Raw genomic sequence first — 22,570 nt, forward strand, 5'->3', positions numbered from 1 at the left:
TGCTCTCAACCAGATACGACATGCATGCAAGTAGTCTTGAAGATCTTGGCTTACCTGGTTTGCTTAAGGTTACACAGAAGCCTTAGATGATGATGGAGGGGAGGTTGAATACAAATCAAAGACTGGCACTCTCACCACTCTCTTCAGGAATCCCTCAATTGAGGATGATTGTCTTCAATGATTGTGTTATATGTGTATCCGAAACGGCTTCTGAGGCTGGCCCAGGATCAACAGACTCTACTGCAGCTTGGATATGTTTCTGTGTTGGGTAGGTGAGAATGGATATTTTTATTTGGTCTGTGACACGCTGTTTCTGCTGCTCCTGCTTTTCATAATTTCATAGTTCATAGTTGGTAGGGTTGGTAGGGACCTGAGCAGGTTTCCATCTCCTGTTGTTGTCATGAGGTTTCCAAGTACCATTTGGGGCAGTCCTGGACAATAGTCTCCCACAAGTTGACATTGATGTTGCATTTTTTTTAAGTTGGCCTTGAGGACATCCCCAAAGTGCTTACTCTGCCCTTCTCTTGAGTGTAACCCTTGGCTGATCTGGGAGAATAAAACTTGCTTCAGGAGTTTGGAGTCCTACATCTGGATAATATGGCCAGCCCAACAAAGTTGATGATGGATGATTATTGCCACAATACTTACCACTACCCACTATGCAAAAGGTGAGAGAGAGCATAGGGAGCTCTTTAACAATTCCCTCCCTGCTTCTGTGTTGGAAACTAATATTTAACTGTAATAAAAACAAAATTCTCTAAAATCCTCTGGCAAAAAACCGCATCACAGATATTCAGCTCTATGACAGCTTTTAAATCTGCGCTCTTAGCATGTTAAAAAGCTTATAAAACACTGACAGTCTGAGGGAGGGGTTGAGAAAAGGAAAGATAGTTTATAGAAGTTCAGATCTCAAGGCACCCTGTAATATTTCACCTAATTTATTTCCCCACAGAAGAAACTCAATGAATGATTGTAAATTTCTTTTTTACAAGCTTAAACACACATTTAGCATGTTTCAGGTGAACGTGAGTGTCACAACTGGAGATGGTTAGAATTTTTTTCAAAGAAACAGTTTCATTAGAAAGTATGAATTAATTAAACCTCAAAGGCTTCCTCTGAAAGCTCTCAAATTTGATGTACTTTCCATAAGTCCAAAACAAGGTTTCTACGCAGTCCTGCCTGGGTTCCTGTAAGTTGGTCAAGCAACAGAAACTCAAGCTTTCCAGGACATTCAACTTGGTGATTGTTCTACTAGGCAAGACTGACACTGGGTTGGGAACTTGGTGTTTCTGACTCAAAGGCGTCCATCAATGCCAAGATTTCCAGGCAGTGGAGCATGAAAGCCTGTTACGCCGGGCAGCTGCTCAACAAAAGTGGCAAGAATGTTGATTTCACTGAGCAGCACCAGTGTCTGGGCAGCTATTTCATTTTGGGAATAATGTGCATCACTGTTTCTGAAAAGAATTTGCTCAGATCATGGGAAATTTTGGAAATGTTCAGCTGGGTTCCAAATGGAGATAGAAAGCAAATTTCAAAATTAACAGAGAAAAACAATTTTCCCGGAACCAGAAATCCTGCTTTTCAACCAGCTTTAGTCACAATAACTAGCTTATGACTTTTTAACTAAGTGTAATCAAACTATAAAGACTCTCATTTGGACCAATAAAAGAGAAAAAATATTAGATACAAGTGTCAATGTATAGTATTTGCATAAGTTGTGTATTAGCAATTGATGCCGGTTGCCAAAAATTGCTGTATAAGGAAAGATTTGATGGATTATATCACAGATGTTACAATTTTATGATGCTAAATGTAGCAAAGTGATTGAAGCATCGTGTGCATTATTATCACGTGCCCACCTAATTGGTAAAATCTTGTTTATCTCATTTTAACAATTTATATCGCCTTTATATGATGTCTTATTATAGTAATAACATAATCATTTAAGTATGCCTTTAGAGACACACTATCAGGATAAAATATTTTTATATATCTTAAATCTGAGAATTTAAGATAACTAGAGTTGGCGCTTTCACTACATTGCCACTTTCGGTAATAGACGTCACCCAGTTTGATTCATAGAATTAAATTAAGATCTGCTCTGGTTTAAGATCAGTTTTACTTGGTAGTTCCCCTCAAGTGACTCTTTGAACACTAAACTGACTGATTTTTTTTGAAGGGTCAGAATAGTAAGTTTGCTGAAAAATGTAATGCAGTCATTCTGATATTAGATGAATTTAGGTGAAATTCTGCAGGTGGTTCATTGTTAGAGCACTCATTTAAAAAGAAACCCAATTTCCATTTCCCCTTTTGGCTGAGTTTATTTGAATTTACTCCCATGCCCTAATCACCTCACATTCTGGGGCAGGAGCTGGTGCTCTCTCTCAGCATTAGGACATTGGCATCATTGTTTTCCTGCGGCAGGTTAGGGTGTCGTCTTGTGATTGTGTCAAGGGTTCCCCTTTAATTTTACTAATATGTTAGATAATGGATTTGTATGGGGTGGTTTGGATAGGGATGAACCTGCCACAGGCAGGGAGTTGGAGTAGATGACCTCTGGCGATCCCTTTTCTATAACTATGATTTTGTATTTCTAGTTGATATTTACCCACTTTGTAAAAAAAAAAGTAAACATTCAAAGAGTGAATCTGGAATGAAGGTGAATTAGAACTAACCAAAAGATTAGAGAGACATTTGCACTCTTTTGTGCTCTGCTTCAATGACTATGCAAGTATTTTATACCAACTAGAACAGCTGCAATGGAGTAAATTTTGCCTCAGTTACAGGACACTGTTCTGAAAGATGAGAAACCTTGGCTCAAGTTCATGACCTAAACCAGACAAATAGTTGACTTTAATTTGAGTCTTCTCCTTGCAGATAGGTGCTCTGGTCACCAGGCTAGAAGTATTATGAAGTCAAAGTCTTTCAAGCTCTCATTTCCAGAGTCCATGCTTAGTTCAGTGTTTTTTAATATCTTTATCAATAATTTGGATGTGGGGGTGAAAAACTCAGTGGCCAAGTTCGTGGACGACACCAAGTTATGGGGTAACGTGGTCACGCCTGAAGATAGGCTGCAGATTAAGACAGACCTGGACAGGCTGGTGAGTTGGGCACATCAGAACCAGATGAAATTCAGCGCTGAGAAGTATAAAGTACTCCATCTGGGGGCAAACAATCCCTAACATACCTACAGCCCAGGTGGCACCAATTTGACTAGCACCTTGACTGAAATGGACGTAGGGGTAATAATCGACCATCGCATGAACATGAGCCATCAATGCAACCCTGTAGTCAGTTGGGCAAACAATACTCTGGCATGCATCAACTGCTGCTTCTCATGTAAAACCAAGGAAGTGAATCTTCCACTGTACTCTGCACTCGTGAGACCACAGCAGGAGTACTGTAACCAGTTCTGGACGCTGCACTTCAACAAGGACATGGGAAAATTTGAGAGTCCAGATAATAGCCACCTGTGTGATCAGAGACTTGCAAGGTAGACCATACAAGGAGAGATTAGGGACTTGGGCTTCTTTAGCCTAAAAAAAAGAAGGCTGAGAATGGACTTGGTAGCAGCTTACCACTACATCAGGGAAATACATCAAGGGCTCAGAGAACAGCTGTACACCTGGGCACCCTTGGGGAATACCAGGAGTAATGGATGCATACTCCTGGAAGACCGCTTCAGGCTCAACTCTAGGAAAAACTTCTTCACAGTCAGGGTTTCTAGACTGTGGAATAAATTCCCTCAAGAGGTGGTGTAATTGCCTACCATGGAAATGTTCAAGAGGAGACCGGACAGTCACCTCACTGGGGTGACCCCATTTGTCTTCCCTGCCTAGTACAGGGGGACTGGACCCAATGATCTTGTGAGGTCCCTTCCAGCCCCTATGGATCTATGAATATATGAATTGTACAGGCCAGTTAACAATTCCTACAGCCAGGAAAGGGATGTAAAGCTCCAAATATCATCACCATGAGGTCCTGTCCTCTAGGTTTCCTTTATTACCTGCCAAACAATTACAGAAAATAAACTGACTAAAAAAAAATATATTTCCCATTATGTTTTTCCCATATTAGCTTGCTAGAAAGCAAAAAGCCACATTTTTTTTATTCAAACAAACTACCTCTTCCTTTTATACTTTTCTTCAAGTAACCATGTGATCAGCAGAGGCCTATTAAGAGGCTGCAATACATTCACTTTCTCATAAGTCCTTGTTAACTAATGTAAATATTTGTATAAATAAAAGTATTGTCCTTTAAAAAACAATTATGGGTTTAAATCAAGTAAGAACCTTAATCCTGTGTGTGAAGTTACTTTTGAGCAATGCATATGATCATGTTTTAAGGTACAAGAAGATATAATCTATATATTGAGCATAAAATTTTGGTGTGTTTAAGTGTTATGTCACTTTGTTTTTGCTGTTGAGGTCTCATATGTATTATGCTAAAGATGAAAATAGAAGAGGATATACAAGGCCTGCTTTATATAAGTACCATATATTTCTGTTTTTTCTGTCCTGTTCTACAAAATAAAAATAAGTATTTGTAAAAATCAAAGAAGTTTCCTAGCACAGGCCATTAGATAGAAGATTCCTGCCATGCACAGATTCTGCTGATCAACTTTCATCAAGCACAGGCCTAGAAAATTGTGACACTTCAACTGTAAGATGTTTCCAGTATGACAGCTACTAATGAGGAGCCTATACACTCTCTGAATTCATTTTTTGAAAAAAAGAATAATTTTAAAGTTTTCTTTAAAAGTTTTAATATGCTTAACAGCTGACTTACTGTTTCCTGCTTCTTCCATTTTCTCTTCAGTATCAAGCTACTAATAAAAAAACCCAAAAAACAAAAACCACTCCCTCATCTGTCTCTCTACCTGTATCTGTTGTCTTTTGCCTTAGATGGTCAGGTCTTTGGAGAAGAGACTACCTTTTATTTAGTGTTCATATAGCTCCAAACACAATGGTCTATGACCAGGATAGCTGAGTACTAAAGTAGTCCATATAAAATAACAAAAGGAAGAATGATGCAAGAATATTAAAAGATGTGAGATGCTAAGGTACCTGTCAGCACCCCCAAAATGTACTCCTAAGTAGGTAACCTAACCTGACCCCTGACCCCAAATAAATGCTACAAGTCAAATGTAGACCACTTTCCAAAATTAACCTGTCAGTTTTTGATGGAAGTATTTTCCACATCAACATTTGACATCGTTGCCAAAACATAAATGAAAACTGCTATGCCCCACCCTCCGGGCTTAACTTCTGAAAATACAAGGTAGGAAATAAAACCTGCTTTAAAATTATTCTAATTTTTCCCAACTCCCCTTATGCTCATGAAAGCATTCTGATCAGTAGTTGCACAAAACTTTAAAAGCCAGAATCACATTTTTGATTCTTGAAGTTAGAAGCTGAAGTTACTCAAAATTATTTTTGTTCATCCACCACATCTCCCATGAGTTCTAATAGCCCAGAAGATAGTCACTACTAATCCTTCTCACTTTGTGTCAGCGGTCCAGCTCATTTTTTAAGGCTTGTTATTATTGAAGTCAGAAAAAAGTTAAAAAAAATCAAAATCTATTTTGAAGGAACTGTTTAGCCCTTGTTATCCTATGATACTATCTTATAAGCACATAAAGTTTTTAGGAGCTCATTACTGTAACATCTATTAATTCAACCCTTTTAATGCATTTTCAGAACACACCAATGTATTCAGTGGATGTTTCATGCAGTAATAATGGTCCGAGTCTACCCTAACTTGAGGCAACATTTGATAGAACTAGCTGTAGCCGACGCTCAGTAATATGGTCAGTCTTTTCTGATTTAGAACCTACATTGGTCATATTTAAACTTCTTTAGGGGATACATTTAACATGGATGAATAACTCCTCAAATGCATCATTCCTGGCATCTGAAAAAGCATGTTATTGCCTAGGAAAGCTTGTGTCTTTATGAACCAGTTAGTCTCAAAAGATGCCACCCTGCCTTATGCTCTGCCATTGAAACTAGTGTTCTGATCATGAACCGTTTAATGTTCAGTACCATTCTTCCACTCCTTTTACATACAGCTGACACTTCTGTGACATCTCGCTCTGCACTGAAGAGGATTACTGTATCCACCTGCTTCAATGCATTTCAAAATAATGCCTTATCTTCAGCTATTAAAGATCTTAATATGACTGCTTCTGTGGGCTTCAACAAAAAAAATCCTTTAGATGTTGCAAAAATGTATACATATTCTCTGTCTAGCTTTACAATTGTTCCTGGTTCTTGTGTTGAGTGTGGAGTAACTGAAGAGGGGCAGAACTACATTACACACAATTCAGTAGTTCAAGAAGTGCCCATTAAAAAGTTCTATTGCTTTCTTTTGCCTGTTTCACAAATTCTGTTCCAAATAATTCAAAAAGTTTTTGCTTGGCCAAATCCATATAAGACTTCATGCTGTTTAAAAATATAATAAATTTCAAGACATGATCCAATTCAAAGTTTATTCAAAATTTATGCAAGTCAGTCCTTGAAGCCTTGTGTGCTTTGAATTTGTAATGAGTCATGAGTTGTGATGTGTGCACTGTTCTAATTTTGATGTGGCTTTTAGAACTTCACTTTTGAAATTATCCTTCCAGTGAGCATACCTAGAGATCAACAGTAGGTGGGAGTTTCTGCCTTTGCACAAATGATTACCACTTCACCATTTCTGGTTGATTTTATTTTTGAAGAGTACAAGTGCGCCAAATTGGTGAGCAACTTGCCATCTCCCTTACCTGTCAGCGGAGCTGGGCTCAAATATCACAAGGTTTTAGGCTATTCAGAATTGGATCAAGATTATTTTTTTAACACCTCTCTATTTCTCACTAACATTTCCTCCAACCTACTCTATAAGAGACTTTACTGAGAACATTTGTAAATCCTGGTCACCGGGGCTCTGAAAAGCATAATTTATGCAGAACATGGTCATTTTGTTTTCCATGAGAGCAATTAAGTTAAAGAATGTAACAAAGCTAATGACGCAAAGCAAAAAAGAGCAGACCAAAAGAAAGCCAGCACAGTTTAATGGCAGAGTTGCAGAGCCAATAAGTAGAAAAAAGGCTTCTTTCAAAAAGTGGAGGTTAAATCCTAATGAGAAAAATAAAGAGCATAAATACTGGCAAATCACATGTAAAACTATACTAAGACAAACTAAGAGAAAATTTGAGGAGACATCTGCTAGGAACACAAAAAGTAACAATAAACATTGCTTTAAGTACATTAGAAGATGAAGACCTGCCAGGGAGTCAGCTGGGCCTTTGGATGACCAGGGTGTAAAAGGGGTGCTAAAGGATGACAGGACCAGTGCTAAAACTACATGCATTCTCTACATCTGTCTTAGGGAAATTCCATCTCCAAATCCACTTCTGTCTAAGGACAAGTCAGTGGAGCTGACCCAAATTGAGGTTTCAGTAGATAAGGTCATAGAAGAAACTGATAAACTAAAGAGTAGCACATCACCAGGACCCGATGGTATTCACCCTAGGGTCCTGAAGGAGCTCAGATCAGAAACTGCGGAGCTCTTAACTGTGGTATGCAACCTATCGCTAAAAGCAGTCTAGGTACCAGAGAACTGGAGGGTTGCCAATAGGTCTCCCATATTTTAAAACGGCTCTAGAGGGGACACTGGAAACTACAGACCAGTAAGCCTAACTCCTGCTCCTGGAAAACTAGTAGCAACAATAATAAAAAATATATATATTTTATTCAGCACATGGTTGAACGTGACTTGCTGGGGATAAATCAACATGGCTTTGTTAAAGGGAAATGGTGCCTCACCAACTTAGAAGAATTCTTGAGGATGTCAGTAAGCAGGAGGATGGGGGTAATCAAGTTGATGCAGTATACCAGAACTTACAAATAGCTTTTGCCAGCATCCCCTATCAGGCTCTTAACCAAATTAGGTAGTCATGGGATTACAGGGAATGTCCACTCATAGATTAGAAACTGGATCAAAGATAGAAAGCAAAGAGGGATTATAAATACAGGTTTCCCTCACTTTATGCTGTACCTGTGTTCCTGGAAAACAGTGCATAACTTGAATTTACATAAAGGGAACCCACTTTACAATGTAAGAAATAGGGATACATTCCAAGACCTCAACTGTACTGACCCCCAGACCTATTTCTACCACTTTTACAACACAGTTTTGGTACTCACCAACAGCAGACACTGCACACAAGCACGGTGGTGGTGATGAATGTTTAGTTGGTGGGGATGGCAACAACAGAAATACGTTTCACACACAATGAGCGAGGAGCACAGACCACACAGAAGACTATATTTTGGTGCTCATCACTCGCACAATGCACCACACAAAGGAGCTGACTGTGGGCTTCCACCACACCGATCTCATAAGAATTAATTTACCTCACATATAATGAATTTTTGGCATAAAAATGGCCATTGCATAAGAGCAAATTTGCACATACAGAACCCACATAAAGCAAGGGAAACCTGTAGACAGTTTTCAGGATGGAAGGAAGTAAACAGCAGGGTCCCCCAGGGATCTGTGTTAGGACCAGTACCATTTAATATATTCATAAATGATCTAAAAAAGGGGATGAGCAGTAAAGTGGCCAAATTCATGGATGACACAAAATTATTCAAAGTGGTATAGACCAAAGCAGACTGGGAAAAACTACAGAAGGGTGTGGCATGATTGACCAAATGGGCACATAAATACCAGATGAAATTCAACGTAGATGACTGATTACAGATGTTAAAAAAAAAAGTATTTTATTTTAAACTTTGCACGGTCCTGCACTGAGCCCAGCGCATGCCCAAAAGAGGCACCACATTAACTGGATTCAGCTCACCCAGTGTCTGTACAGACTGGGTGCTTTAGTGTGTTTTTTTGGTCCTTTAATCTAACAGCTGATTGAATCAGCTTCAGATAAAAGCACCAAAAAGCCCCACTGAAACACCCCATCTATACAGTGTTACCTCTCAACTCCGTGTTCTTGGGGAACCCTGACACAGGATGCAGCCTGTCTGACTCACCAGGGACTCTCCCTCTCCCCACCTCTGCCTAAATGAGAACTGATCAGAGGAAGGACTTACAAAAGACAAGGAAGATGCAGTGGGAGATGCACCTAAAGCCCTCCAGACAAGGGTAACAACTTACCCTTGTGAAGCAACTCCCCTGGTCTCATTTGCATCTGAGATGGAACCAGATGACAACCCATTTAAATGGGAAATGGGACAGGCTTGCACCTTTGTTAGCATTCAGGAAGGAGAACAGAGATTCCAAAGCAAGGACTGCACTGAATTCTGGGATCAGAAAAGCAGGGAAGCACTGCATGATGGGGAATCCTTGCTTCAAATGCTAATCAGCCCACATCCACACACACCCAGCTCAGCATTTAAGTCAGACTAATTCTAGTAATGACTCCTCTACTGGTATCCAAAACACTGAATCTGCCTGTCCGCATTGTGAGCTCCCTCAGCGTAATGCCACCTATAGCCAGCAGTGATCAATTCTTATCATCCAACACATGAACCATTGTTTACCCCTGAACAAACCTAGTGTTCTTCCTTGAGCCACTGTTAGTTCTCTACAAAAACCCCTACCCAAGCTCAAGTTTCTGTCCTGGTGCTTGGATCCAAAAGCTGCATCAGTTCCACTCCTCTTCTGCCTAGAATCTCTCCACTGATCGTGCTGAGGGCTCTGCCTGTCTGCCAGATCCAACAACACCTGGGAACCTTGACTGGTTCAAGCTTCGCTGAGTGGTGAGACCCCAACTCTCTCTCTCTCTCTCTCTCTCCCTCCCTCCCTCCAGAAACATAACTTTTATTCTCTTACTCCAGGCACAGCTTTCTAAACCTGACTTTTGCTAAATCAAACTCAAGCTAGACTTCTCCAAAAATCTAATTGAAACTATGTAATACTTTAACTGTTTATTTGTCTTTCTCTTGTATGGCTATTATTACTGGTATCATCATAAGTTCATGTACGTGGCAATAAATAACTTTTATGGTCAAACTGGTTGCTATACTTTCTCTCTGAACCTCACCTGCTCCTTCTTCCCCTTGATCTCCCCATTTGTTCTGCAGCAACGCTTCTTTTACCTAAGCCAAAGAGCCCTGTAATGCCCAAAACCACAGTGGGGTCCGCTCATCAAGGGGGTTACTACTAGGACCATTGTGACACGAGATTGTGACATGCTGAGTTTTGAAGCACATGAGGGTATCAGCTGAAAGTGCTGATCAGACCCAGCCTGCTCAGACATACTCTGTTAGCATATGTGCATGTTTCACTGCATTTATTATTGTCCTAATGAACTGAATTCAAGGCACATGAGGGTGTCAGCCTATGAATGCTGAAGAGTCTGGCCTGACTCAGATGCAGTCTGTTAACTTGTGTGCTTGTGTCTGACTACATTTTATTGTTGCCCTGATGAACTGAGTTCAAGGCACATGAGGGTGTCAATACTAAATAACCCAGCCTGTCTCAGGTGTATCCTGTTGATCTGTGTGTGTATGTGCGTACATGTTTGACTGATTTGGTGGCTGAACCTGAGTCCTGCAAGATGGCTCCATTGAGGGTGGGGACTTGCAGAAGGGAGAGATACAGCTCCATATAGAAACACAAGTAACACAAGTAGCACATTGGAAGAATTACAGAGACCCCCCAGAAACATACCCCTAATAAATGAGCACTCCCCAAAGTGACGGGCAAATCTGGTAACAACAGACACTGCAGAGCCGGGTTCAAACAAACACACTGCTTCTTCCAGTAAAATGCTTTATTTCTTTTTCTAACATCTGTAAGTAGCCAATAAGTATAACGAGATGCACCTGAACAAAAATAACCCAAACTCTACTTATACTATAACGGGCTATGCATTAACTATTACCACACAGAAAAGAGATCTGGAAGCCATTGTGGACACTTCACTACAAACATCAGCACAGTGCTTAGATGCCATCAGAAAGGCAAACAATGTTAGGGATTATTAAGAAGCAAATTGTAAACAAAACAGAAAGTAACACCCTGTCCTTTTATAAATTCCCTAGCGAATTGCCTGTCAAGAATGATGGGGGTGGGTGGGAAAGGACAGAGCACCACCACCCACCCTGTGCCACCACTGCCACTTGCTCCTCCCAGGAGCAGGGGGCTGGGAAAGAGGGGGAGAAGCTAGCATATGGTGGCCACCACCCACCACCCCATGCAACCAGGCATGGGGGGGGGGAGGGAGGGAGGGGTCAGAGTTTTCACACAGCAGCCACTACCGCAATCACATGCAAGTCCCCTGCTCCGCATCCTGCCACTGCTATCTCCCCCAGCCACCACCTGCCTGCAGCCCACCTCCAGCAAGCTGCCCTGAGCTCACAGATGCTGTGGGACATTGCCTCTGATGCACAACTGCCAGTCCCATGCTGGGCACTGCAGGCAGTTGTCCAGGCCCAGCAGCACAGGGGCAGCTATGCAGGGGCCCAGAGACCCAGTGCAGGACCCACAATGGTGTCCTCCTTATCTGCAACCATGCTCATGCCTGTGTCTACCACCCAGGGTTCCAACTGGTCCATGGAGGAGACAGGTGAAGTTATGGCACCATGGGACAAGGCAGGGGTGGAGTACAAGTTCAAGCAGGGTGAGAGCTCCAGCACCTGGATCTAGGAGATGTAATCTTGGCTGCAGGAGTGTGGGATGAGTGGTTGACATGGCACTGCCACATGAAGTACTGTGTGCAATTCTGGGCGCCGCAATTCAAGAGGGATGTGGATAACCTGGAGAGGGTCCAGAGAAGGGCCACTCGTATGGTTAAGGGCCTGCAGACCAAGCCCTATGAGGAGAGACTAGAGAAACTGGACCTTTTCAGCCTCCGCAAGAGAAGGCTGAGAGGCGACCTTGTGGCTGCCTATAAGTTCATCACGGGGGCACAGAAGGGAATTGGTGAGTATTTATTCACCAAGGCGCCCCCCGGGGGTTACAAGAAATAATGGCCACAAGCTAGCAGACAGCAGATTTAGATTGGACATTAGGAAGAACTTCTTCACAGTTCGAGTGGCCAAGGTCTGGAACGGGCTCCCAAGGGAGGTGGTGCTCTCCCCTAACCTGGGGGTCTTCAAGAGGAGGTTAGATAAGCATCTAGCTGGGGTCATCTAGACCCAGCACTCTTTCCTGCCTATGCAGGGAGTCAGACTCGATGATCTATTGAGGTCCCTTCCGACCCTAACATCTAACATCTATGAAAGTTGAAGCCTCACAGGCACAGTGAGTTTCTATCACCAACCAGAATTGCTGCTCAGGGAGTGCCTGGAAGTCTATGCCCTTTATGCAGCAACTGACAGGCATACTGGCTTCCCAGGAACCAGGCCAAAGCTGTGTGTATATAGCAGCATGGGTGGCCTGCCCAAGCCCCCACACTGTTGCAGTTTAGGTGCACCTGCACACCTGGCATGGGACCCTGGGACACCATGGGCTTCAGCAGCAGCAGCAGGGCATAATGGGTTAGACACCCTTCAGTCCTCATGTACTTCCCAAGGCATGGTCAGGGTGCAGCAGTAGTGTGGGGGATGTGGTTGGCCCTTGGGTGCATACCTGGAGAAGATCCCCGAGGAGAGGGTGGGAGTGCAGGCAACTCCTCATCCCAGTCATCTGAGCCCCATACCCCCTGAGCCCAGGCACCATCAGCTAGGCAGCAGCACAACAGAGCAGCTAACCTACAGGAAAGGACGGGAAGCAGGGTCGAGAGCTGCAGCAACAGGCTGCCAGAAGCCTGGCCTGTCCCCCCACAGTGGTCAATGACAGCCTGGAGCACCACACAGTGAAAGCTCTTCCAGCTGTAGTAGGCGTGGTCTCACTGGGGCAGGCTCAAGGGCCCTGATGCACTAAGGGAACCCCAGGGCATGGTACCCTGCCACCACCATGGGTGGTCATGTACCCAGAACATGGCAACTCCTAATGGTTCCACACAACACCAGGATGGCCTCCCCCGTAGTGGCCTTGCCCACACTAAACAGGTGGCCATTGTACCACAGGCTGGTAGTCATGGCCAGCTTTAACAAGGTGAGGGCCAGTTGGGTGCCTGCAGAGGGGCAGCCATATGCTGGTGTTGCTGCTCCTGGAGGTCCCGGAAGATGGTCCGAAATATTTGGAAGACCTCCAGCCACTACTCATTATCCTAGGTATGATAAGATGATATGCTGCCACCAGTCCTGGCTGGACTAGCAGACCCAGACGCAGTGGGGCAGGAGACCCAGAAGGGTGATGGCAACCCCTACAGCGGGATCCTGGAGCCCATTATCAGTGTCCCTGCCCAGGCCCAGCCAGGTGGACACAGCAGGTGCATGGCAGTGGCCCTGGGACAGCACATGGTGGGGGGGGGGGGGGGGGTGCTGCACATGGGAGGAGTCGGGAGGGGCGAGACTGCTTTATATCAGACAGCATTCAGTGTAACACACTAGTGCAGCAGCCAGCGGAAAGATAGGGCACTGGTCATTGATGCTAGGCACAGGGACTGGAGCAACCATAGCATGGGGAACAGAGTGCTGGTGCAGAGACATCATGCATTAGGGGTGCTGCTCCTGGCCAGAGAACAGCTAGCAGGGCTGCCTTTTGAAGTTGGCTGTTGACTTCCAGCAGCTGCACACAGAGCTTAGAGGGGCCCCTGGTGGTGACAGAGGCCCATTGCAGGGCCCCAGGCAGCAGAAGCAGATTTGCTCCTGCTTCTCTGTGTGTGTAGATGCCTACCCGGACCCATTCACTTGCACGTAAACTCGCGTTGCATCAAATGCATGTGTAGGCAAGCCTGTTGGACTAGTGCAGTATAACCACCACTGGATTTCTGAAGTGCTGTAAGGACAAGCTTTCCCAAAAAATGATTAAGTTGGCTTTAAATATGGAATCAGAGTGCTTAATTTTAAATTACTTAAACTTGAAAAATACTAGGCATAGCTTTCAAGTCTTTGAACTGCCTAGATTTAAAAAAAGAAAAAGAAAAATCTCTTCCCACATACTTTATGGCAATGTTTAAAGTCAGTAATGTTTATTTTCCACATTTCTGCAAATTAATTCAGCACTATATAAAACGCAGTTACAATTTGAATCTCATTTTGTACAATGAAATAAACATTGGATGTTTTCTATTGGTGAGAAAGAATCATATACAGAAAATAATGGTGTAATTTTCATGATAACTGGTTAGAGAGTAGAGTCATGTCTGAATGTAAGATTTTTAAACAACCTTCCAATTAAAGAATATAAAGACACAACACTGTGGAAGCATTTCCTAATTGTTTTGGTAAGCAATATTTTCCTATCTTGTAATGAGTGTGGTATCACAAATAGACATTTATTTCATATTGTTCAATGAAATGTTTTATTTGGTGCTTTTGTATATAAAGTAAATCCTTAAGTTTTAAGCAATGACAAGAGTTATTGAGCTTCCTTTATGCCGTGACAGAAAATCAGTACTGCATAATGAGATAACAGTGTTGATAATATAACAAATCCTTTAATACAAACAAAGGAGTGGAACTGTGTGGCTTGAAGATAAGGAATTCAATGCATTTCTGTCCAATAGAATTAAAGGTGGGGAAGATTGTTGTGAGGAAATGATGTAGTTTAATTCCCTTGCAGTCAGGCTACAAACAGATTAAAATAGTTTCTCCTGGGACAAATGTATCCCAGGCCAAAGTGCAGAGGGTTCAGACATTCATGCCCATCATTCCAAAAAGGTTTACAGGAAAAGGAGTACTAATGTTTTGTCCCAGGGTATCATGAAGCAAGTGTGAAGTGATGTCCTAAGATTGCATCATTGAATCAATGGCAGAAAAGTGGCACAGAAGAGTCCATGGTAATATGTATTCATACAAATCCTAGCCAGCGATTCCCAAGCTTCCATGCATTGTACTCTGACAGTATGTTGATATAGCCCATCCTGAGAGGAGCTGTACTGTGGGATGTATCACCCTAAAGAATGGGGTGGGAAGAAACCTCTTGTAGTAGTCTTCTGTGTAACTACACCTACAGAAGTTACTGCATTAAGTCACAAAAATCGCCCACTGGAGAAGAAAAGTGTGGCTTGGAGAAGGCTTTGTTTTCAACCTTGATAGAACTTTAAAAATCAAAGAATGGAATCATGGCTATTTAGATCAAATTAGAGAAAACAAGGATTTTAGTCCTAGGCCAAAAGCAGAAATTAGTAGTTCTAGAAGGCTGATGTGGCTTTGGAAGAAGTCAAATGACCTCCTTAGGCTATGTGCATGGCTCAGCCACACACAAAACACAGGACACCATAACAAGGCCATTTACTAAGACAACTAGTGGGACTGAGCCAGCAGCAATTATTTTCTCAAAGTATGTAATTTACCATAGTTGCAGCATTAGTTTAATGGTGCATACTATTTGTGATGTCTCCAAAGATGCATTAAAAATTCTATGATATCACATAATCAAGTATGAAAAATATCTTTGTGAACTGGCTGAACTACATCATGCTACTGTTTCTAAAAACTTTACAATTTATGTTTTCCAACCTATAGTAGAACAACCTCATATGGTTGCACCCATGTAGAAATGAGCGATCGTCTTCGCTTGCATCTCTTCAACCCCTCATAGATAGCCAAGATAAAGTATGCTGCTTATAATTAACATTGATCTGTGAATGAAAGTTGCAATTGCTGCCTGTATACACAGCTTGCCACAAAAGGAAGATTGTAGTTTTGAAATTAGTGGGTCAGCATATCCCTACAGAGATTCAAGAGGATAGGAAAATTCCTTTCAGGAGGTAGATAGGTGTGTAGAGGGGTGGGGGGAGGCACTCTTTAACCTTGGAGTTACCAAGATAAGTTGTCCCAGTCTTACTAACTGCTGAAGTAGACCAATAAAAATAATGTAATCTACTGTATGCAGCTAAATTGATATGCTACAGCCACAGCATCACTTGGAACACTATTCTTAAGAGAATGAATTCTTATAAGGAAAGAGGGCCACCAACTTAATAGCTGACTGCAGGGTGTTCAAGTAAGCAGCTAGAAATATTATTGGAGCCCCACTGTGTTATTGGAGCTTTTCTAAAAATCTTATACTAGCTTTTTTATTATTGGAGCCCCCAGGTCCTGTTGCAGCAAAACTCCATGCACTGTGAGGAGCTGCAGCTGTCAGGAGGCTGGGATTTGCATGGGGGGGGGGAGGGGGAAGAAATGGAGCCCATCTGCCATACAGGCCTGGCTTGCCCCACCAGGCTTGCTGGATCAGATCTGGGAGGGAAAGCCAGGCCTGTATGGCGGGGAGGGGAGGGGGGGGAGCCTCTATTCCCCCCCCCCCCCCCCATCCCAGCCTCCTGACAGCTGCAGCTCCGCACAGTACATGGAGTTCCACTGCAACAGGACCTGGAGGCTCCAATAATAAAATGTTAGCATAGATTTTTACAGGAGCTCCAATAATGCAGCAGGGCTGGCGCAGCAGTGGGTCCCCTTCCCCCCCTCCCACCCCCTATTTCCTGGTACAGTGAAAAGCCAGGCAGTTCCAAACTGCAGGGGTCATGCAAGCCTGGCCCATCCTGCTCCCCTGACCCGAGCCAGGGGGCCTGCTGCCCACCCCCCACACTTGGCCATGCAGAGTAGAGACAGAGTTTTTTATCTCCTCTCTGTGACAGCCCAGGGCAGGGCTCTGCCAGTGCTTTGCTGGAGCAGATGAGCACCAGTTGAGGCAAGCATACCATCCAGGGAGGAGTCACTGGGATGGTGGGGGACTGCAACCTAATTTGAGTTGCAAGGGGATCTGGTGCAGAGTTTTGATAGCATGCTCAAGCCTAAAACACTTTACTCTGATATTACACATCCATCCATGTCCATCTTAGTCCTGGATCTTCTATTTTTAAACAAGCCTGTGTGTAGTGAACATGTGTTTGGTTACAGGTGTAGAGTGTTTTGAGAGCTTATCACACATTTGTACCTGGCCAGAGTAAATAGGGATTTATCATTTACTCTCTCCTACAATACAAGAAGTAAGCATCATAAAATGAAACTGGTAGATAGTAAGTTTAAAACTAACAAAAGGAATTTTTATCCATATTGACTGTAATTAAGAAGTGTGGAATTCATTGCCACCAGATACTGCAGAAACTAACTTCATCCTTGCATGCCTGAGCAATATTTTTATCCTCCTCCCAAATTGTTGGTCCAAGCTTCTACTTCTTGTAAAACTTTCTTTTTGTGTTTAAGCTCACCAAAGAGTTCTCTGCTAAGGCATATCAGGCGAGTGGATTTTAGAAATTATACAAGCAAAGTTTAGTAATTACAATACTTATAGGAAAAAAGGACATTACAATGGCCATCATAACAGCCTTTGTGATCATTCTGGAGAGGAGAATTCAAGTCTTCACTACTTCCTATGTTACTTCAGACAATTTGATTAACCTCTTTGCTCCACTGGCTCAGTTCCCCTCCTGTGAAATAGCGATAATAGTCTTGTCCATTTAAAATGGTACTCTGTAAGGGAAGCAACTCTCCCTCATAATGTGTTTGTATAGTGTATAACACAATGGGGTTCCAATTAATGCTAACAGATATTTTCTGATTAATCACAAAAATGTCAGATTGTAAGGGAAGGGTTTCATGTTTTTATAATTCTGCCTGGTTTCCTGGCAGACTGTTGGAATCTTGGAAGCAGGCCTGTCATAGCCAAAGAAAATTTCCAGTCTTTGTTAGCTCTCAGCTATATGAATTATCCCAAGTGTGTTTAGGCTTTTTATTGTTATTGTTTGGAGGGGTTTTGGCTCTTGTTTCTTTGATATTTTGCAATTTCCCCACAAATATTAATCTGGAAGGCCCAGGGTTTAGCCAAATCTAATAAGCTGCGTTGGTATCTCTAGGTAACTTCATATTAGAAATAAACCCAAATTTAAATTAATTGAATTCATTTTTTTTTTTAAAAACGGAAAGAAATATTTTAATTTATTTTTAGATACTTCAAATAAAGTACAGTGATAAAATTCTCATTGACAGTTTTCCAGCTACAATAGCAAGGAAAGTATTTTCCTTGACTGAGCTGATAAATCAGGGAAATTTTTGCAGTGCAGTTCTGTAAAACCAACGTGCAAGACCTTCAGATCTGTGCGTAAACTACTTTTGCACCAACATTAAATGGTTCACCACCAATGTTTTGCAAACTTAAGTGTAATTAGCACACACAAATTTAAGTTTGTGAATAGAAAAGTTTTGAGCCTGCAGTTTTGGAGTCAGAGGTCTCTCAGCCCTGCACTGACTCAGTCTTACTCTGGAATTTTCAAAGCAGCCCTACTCAGTAAAACACTTAAGCTCATAGATTCATAGATGTTAGGGTCGGAAGGGACCTCAATAGATCATCGAGTCCAACCCCCTGCATAGGCAGGAAAGAGTGCTGGGTCTAGATGACCCCAGCTAGATGCCTATCTAACCTCCTCTTGAAGACCCCAGGGTAGGGGAGAGCACCACCTCCCTTGGGAGCCCGTTCCAGACCTTGGCCACTCGAACTGTGAAGAAGTTCTTCCTAATGTCCAGTCTAAATCTGCTCTCTGCTAGCTTGTGGCCATTGTTTCTTGTAACCCCCTTGAATTGAATCCACTGCCTCTTCCAAAATGCAGGCATCCATTAAAATGGAAAATGGAGTTAACAGATGCTGAAAGTCTCCAAATGCTGTGATATTTCCAACAGAAGATAAGCCTGTAGTAGACAATTTTCCTTTTAAAGGATCCATTTAAGTGACATCCATTTACATGGTATAATGTACCATCTTCCAAAAACTGAATTTAGAAAGGTCCAAGTAGCAGCACTATGTCTGTCAGCACAGAACAATGAAAACTGGGGGCCAATGCTGTCTAATCAACATTTCTCAACTCAGCCAGCAAGTGAAGTGTGCTTGGCCATTATTTTAGAACTGCTAAGAGTGGGCCCAGTCCAATTCCTATTGAAGTCAGCTGTCATTAAGGCCTGAAAACTGTTATACATGAAAGGTCAATTTACTGATGCAACAGCTGTCACTCTGATCCACCCTGCCTAGGCAAAGAACATTTTATCCTAGAAAACTGTACATGGACAAGGAGAAATTGAAACACCAAAGGCATGTTTGTTATCAAAAGTATTTAAAAAAAAATATTAAAACTGACTGAACCTACTTGTGGGGAAAGTAAGCCAAATGGGTGGACCTGGGTGGGTCCCCTATGGAATATATGATCTATAGGCAACTGTAGACTTGGATGAAGTTGAAAGGTATGACACCCACTGCTCTTTTTTTTTTTCTTTTTTTTTTTTAATACTGAAAAAGAGAAAATTGACAACACAGCAGCACTGGACTAGAGCCAAGACAGCAGAACCCACCACTGAGCTGCAGATCACCACGGCAAAACTAAAGTAAAATGCAGGGAAGATTTTCCCTGGAGACTGCAAAAGCAAGAGAGTATAGATTGGTAGCGTTATTTAAAGCAGAAACCTTCAGAGCAAGAGGAGGACTGATAGTATGATATACAAAGAAAGCCAAGAGAAGAACTGTGGGCAGAGACCCGACTGGAAAGAAAGGCAAAGAACCGAGAGCAAAGATATCAACCCCTACTGAGCTCCAGAAAACAGGGTTTTGCATACTTCTTTGTAGACAGACAAGATTGCACCAGAGATATACTTGAAACCATCATCAATTTCTTCTCCTAATGGAAACAAATCTATAAGCTCCCAGGTATTGCCTGACCACTTTGATGAATTGGTAATTAAAGGGAACATAATTAAGAGGATGTAAAGCATTATGGATAGGTAGGAATCAAGGATGCAAATAATTACTGCATTACTTTCATCTATAAGAGGGGTGCCAGCAATAGGCATTTGTCTGAAAGGTGAGAATCATTCGATCTTCACTAGGGTAAATAAGGCACTTTCATCTGTCCCACTTCCCAGGAATTTGGCTCTCAGACAAGGAGATTCTAAAACCCAGACCTCTCGATTACTGGAGAAATAATATGCATCAGTAGCACAGCTGTATATTAAAGATACAGATGCTAGCCAAGTACCTCCCCCCAAAAGATGGTTCATTGCTCTAGCTCCCAAGTACACTAATATGCAAGTGTCCACGTATAAGCTTAGCCCTGTGCCAGGCATTAAAAATAGGGACAGAAGTTGCATGTAAACCAGTTTAAGCAATCAGCAAATGGTTTAAACGTATAACAGAACAAAAGTTCAGTGCACATAATCCAGTGTCAAACTGGCTGAAACTGGTTTAAAATATCATATTCAGCCAGGTGCATCAGACTGAACTGATTGAGCTCAAACCAGTTTATTCAATGTCTGTTCCAGACCCCTTCCTGATTTAAGTTAAATCTGAGTCCCTCAGCATCCAACCATGCTTTTCAGCCCTGGGCTGGGCAGTGGTCCTTGCTCCAGACAGTAGAGCTGACCTCACCCTTCTGCTCTCTACCCAGAGCTGGGATGGAGGCATGGCCAGACATCAGGCCAGCATGGCCCAACAACAGTTTAGCATGGCCCCCAAGGCAAAGGGGCAGGGAGTGGGTTTGTTACCCCCTACCTCCCTGGGACCCCTGGCTAGGGCTTAGCAGCCCCCATCAGGGTTCCTCCCCACTTGCCACTCCAGGGGCAGGGTTGGGGTCAGATGCCCACCTGGCATGGTCCCCTGAAGCAAAAGGCAGCAGGGAGAGGGGTTATTTCCCCCTCCCTCTGAGGACTCTAGCCATGGTCTGCCTAGCCAAGTAACAGCAGCCCCTCTCAGGGTCCCTCCCCTCATGCCACAAAAGAGGTGGGGGCATGGCCGGATGCCACCCCAGCATGGTCCCCTATGGCAAAGGGAACAGGGAAGGGGTTCATTACCCCCTCCCCTACTAGGGGACTGCAGCCCAGGTCTGCCAGCCCCATCCACCACAGGCCAGGTAGACCCTCTCCCCTAGTGGGAAAGAGAATGGAGGAAACCCCCTCCCTGCCCCTTCACCTTAGGAGGCCATGCCAGCTGGCATCTGGCCATGCCCTCACCCTTGGAGCAGCAAGGGGGGGGGCATGGTAGGGGCTGCTCCACCCCAGCCAAGCACACTCCAGCTGGGGCCCCCCCAGAGGGGGAAGAGGGAGAAATACATCCCCTCCCTTCCCCCTTTGCTTCAGGGGGCCATGCCTCTGTCCCTGGAGCAGTGAGAGGGGAGGGACCCCAATGGGCTAGGGTTCCAGGGGAAAGGGAAATGAACCCCCTCCCTACCCCCTTCACCTTAGGGGGCCTGCATTTGGCTGGGGTCTGGCCACTGTCCTTTCCCTCCCACAAAACCTGGCAAGGACTGCTTCCCACCTCACTTTTCAGGCACACCTTGGCTGGGGTCCCTGAAGACCAGGGTCGGGGTTTAGACCCTCCTCAATCACACTCAGGCCTGCCCACACCCCCTCCGTCAGTTCAGCTTCTATCTGTTTCTGTGGAAGAGAAGAGAGGGCATGCTCCAGTGTCCCCACCAGCTTCTAGCCTGAGCTACTACAGGCATGAAGCTGCATTTCTGGAATCAAGAGTGAATGTATGTTCACTTGCTTGCCAGTTCAATTTATGCTTGCGGGGTCAATCTGCAAAAATAGAATCAATTCAGGGTCAGGCTTTTTGAATGTTTGTACTTAGCCTAAAGGTATATCTAGAAAGCAAGCAGTGCTTTGAGTTTTCTCTCTGCACAGATATTGTCTAAGAGGTACATCTACAAAGGGAAATCTTGATCTGAATTGGATCAGGAGTTCAGGCATACCAGAAGCTTAGAAGGACCCTGTAGCAGGGTCTGCACTAGTCTAGTTCCCCTAGACACAAGGTCAGTGCTTGAACCCTATACCCTACTCCTTTAATCCCAGCAACACAGAAACTCACTCACTCTCACTCTCTCTGGGTTCAGCAGCCCAGGCCCCAATGCTCAGGGTTCTTCTACTCCATGTGACTCAGCTGAAGATGGAAGTAATCCAAAATAAACATGCTTATAACTTGGTCCCAGAAACAGTCCCTCTTTGGGCCCAGGAACACAAGTTTCTGCGATACAGATTACCCAGAGATTGGAACTGAGAAAATAACATAAAACAACCCAGAACAAACACCCACCACAGCCAGGTATAGGCTAGACCTTACCTCAAAGTCTTCTTGGAAGAATCCTCACTCTCCCCACAACCATCACCTCTCCATATCCTCCACCCCTCAATTTTTCTTCCTGCCACTTTATTTCCAGCCACTCAGTGAGTTTTGCTTCATTCTAGGAAGATTGCCTAAGCCAGCTGAGGCCCCTTAGGCAGGTGGCTTGTTACCTGGTGGCTAATTGATCCAATCCTTCCATTAACTAATTTTGTTTGCATGTTTTCCTTTACACCCTTCCTAGCCCCACTGAAGTCAATGGCAAGACCAATATTTGTTTTATTATTACATTTTTAAGAGTAAATGAACAATACCCATACTTATGATTTCTTTTAATGGAAATAGTTGTTTGAATTATTTATATTTCTTGTCAGTAAATATTTTTCCTCTAAAAGCTTCAGAACTAAGGCATTTCCAAACCTGAAAGGACATTTTAATATGGAAAGGGTGCAAAGTCACAGAAAGAGATCACCACAGT

General features: G+C 43.3%; 1 long non-coding RNA gene across 1 annotated transcript in view; it reads right to left on the bottom strand.

The window, feature by feature from the left end:
- LOC132249085 (uncharacterized) overlaps positions 1 to 22,257 on the bottom strand; it is a 58,792-nt gene extending 36,535 nt beyond the window's left edge. Inside the window, exons 1-2 of the long non-coding RNA XR_009460477.1 lie at positions 22,093 to 22,257; positions 55 to 259 (exon numbers count right to left, since the gene is read on the bottom strand). This is a non-coding gene — a long non-coding RNA (uncharacterized LOC132249085). The remainder of the gene's footprint in view (positions 1 to 54; positions 260 to 22,092) is intronic.
- Positions 22,258 to 22,570: the final 313 nt, after the last annotated feature.

Source organism: Alligator mississippiensis, chromosome 3, assembly GCF_030867095.1.
Source record: "Alligator mississippiensis isolate rAllMis1 chromosome 3, rAllMis1, whole genome shotgun sequence".
Classification (NCBI taxonomy): domain Eukaryota; kingdom Metazoa; phylum Chordata; order Crocodylia; family Alligatoridae; genus Alligator; species Alligator mississippiensis.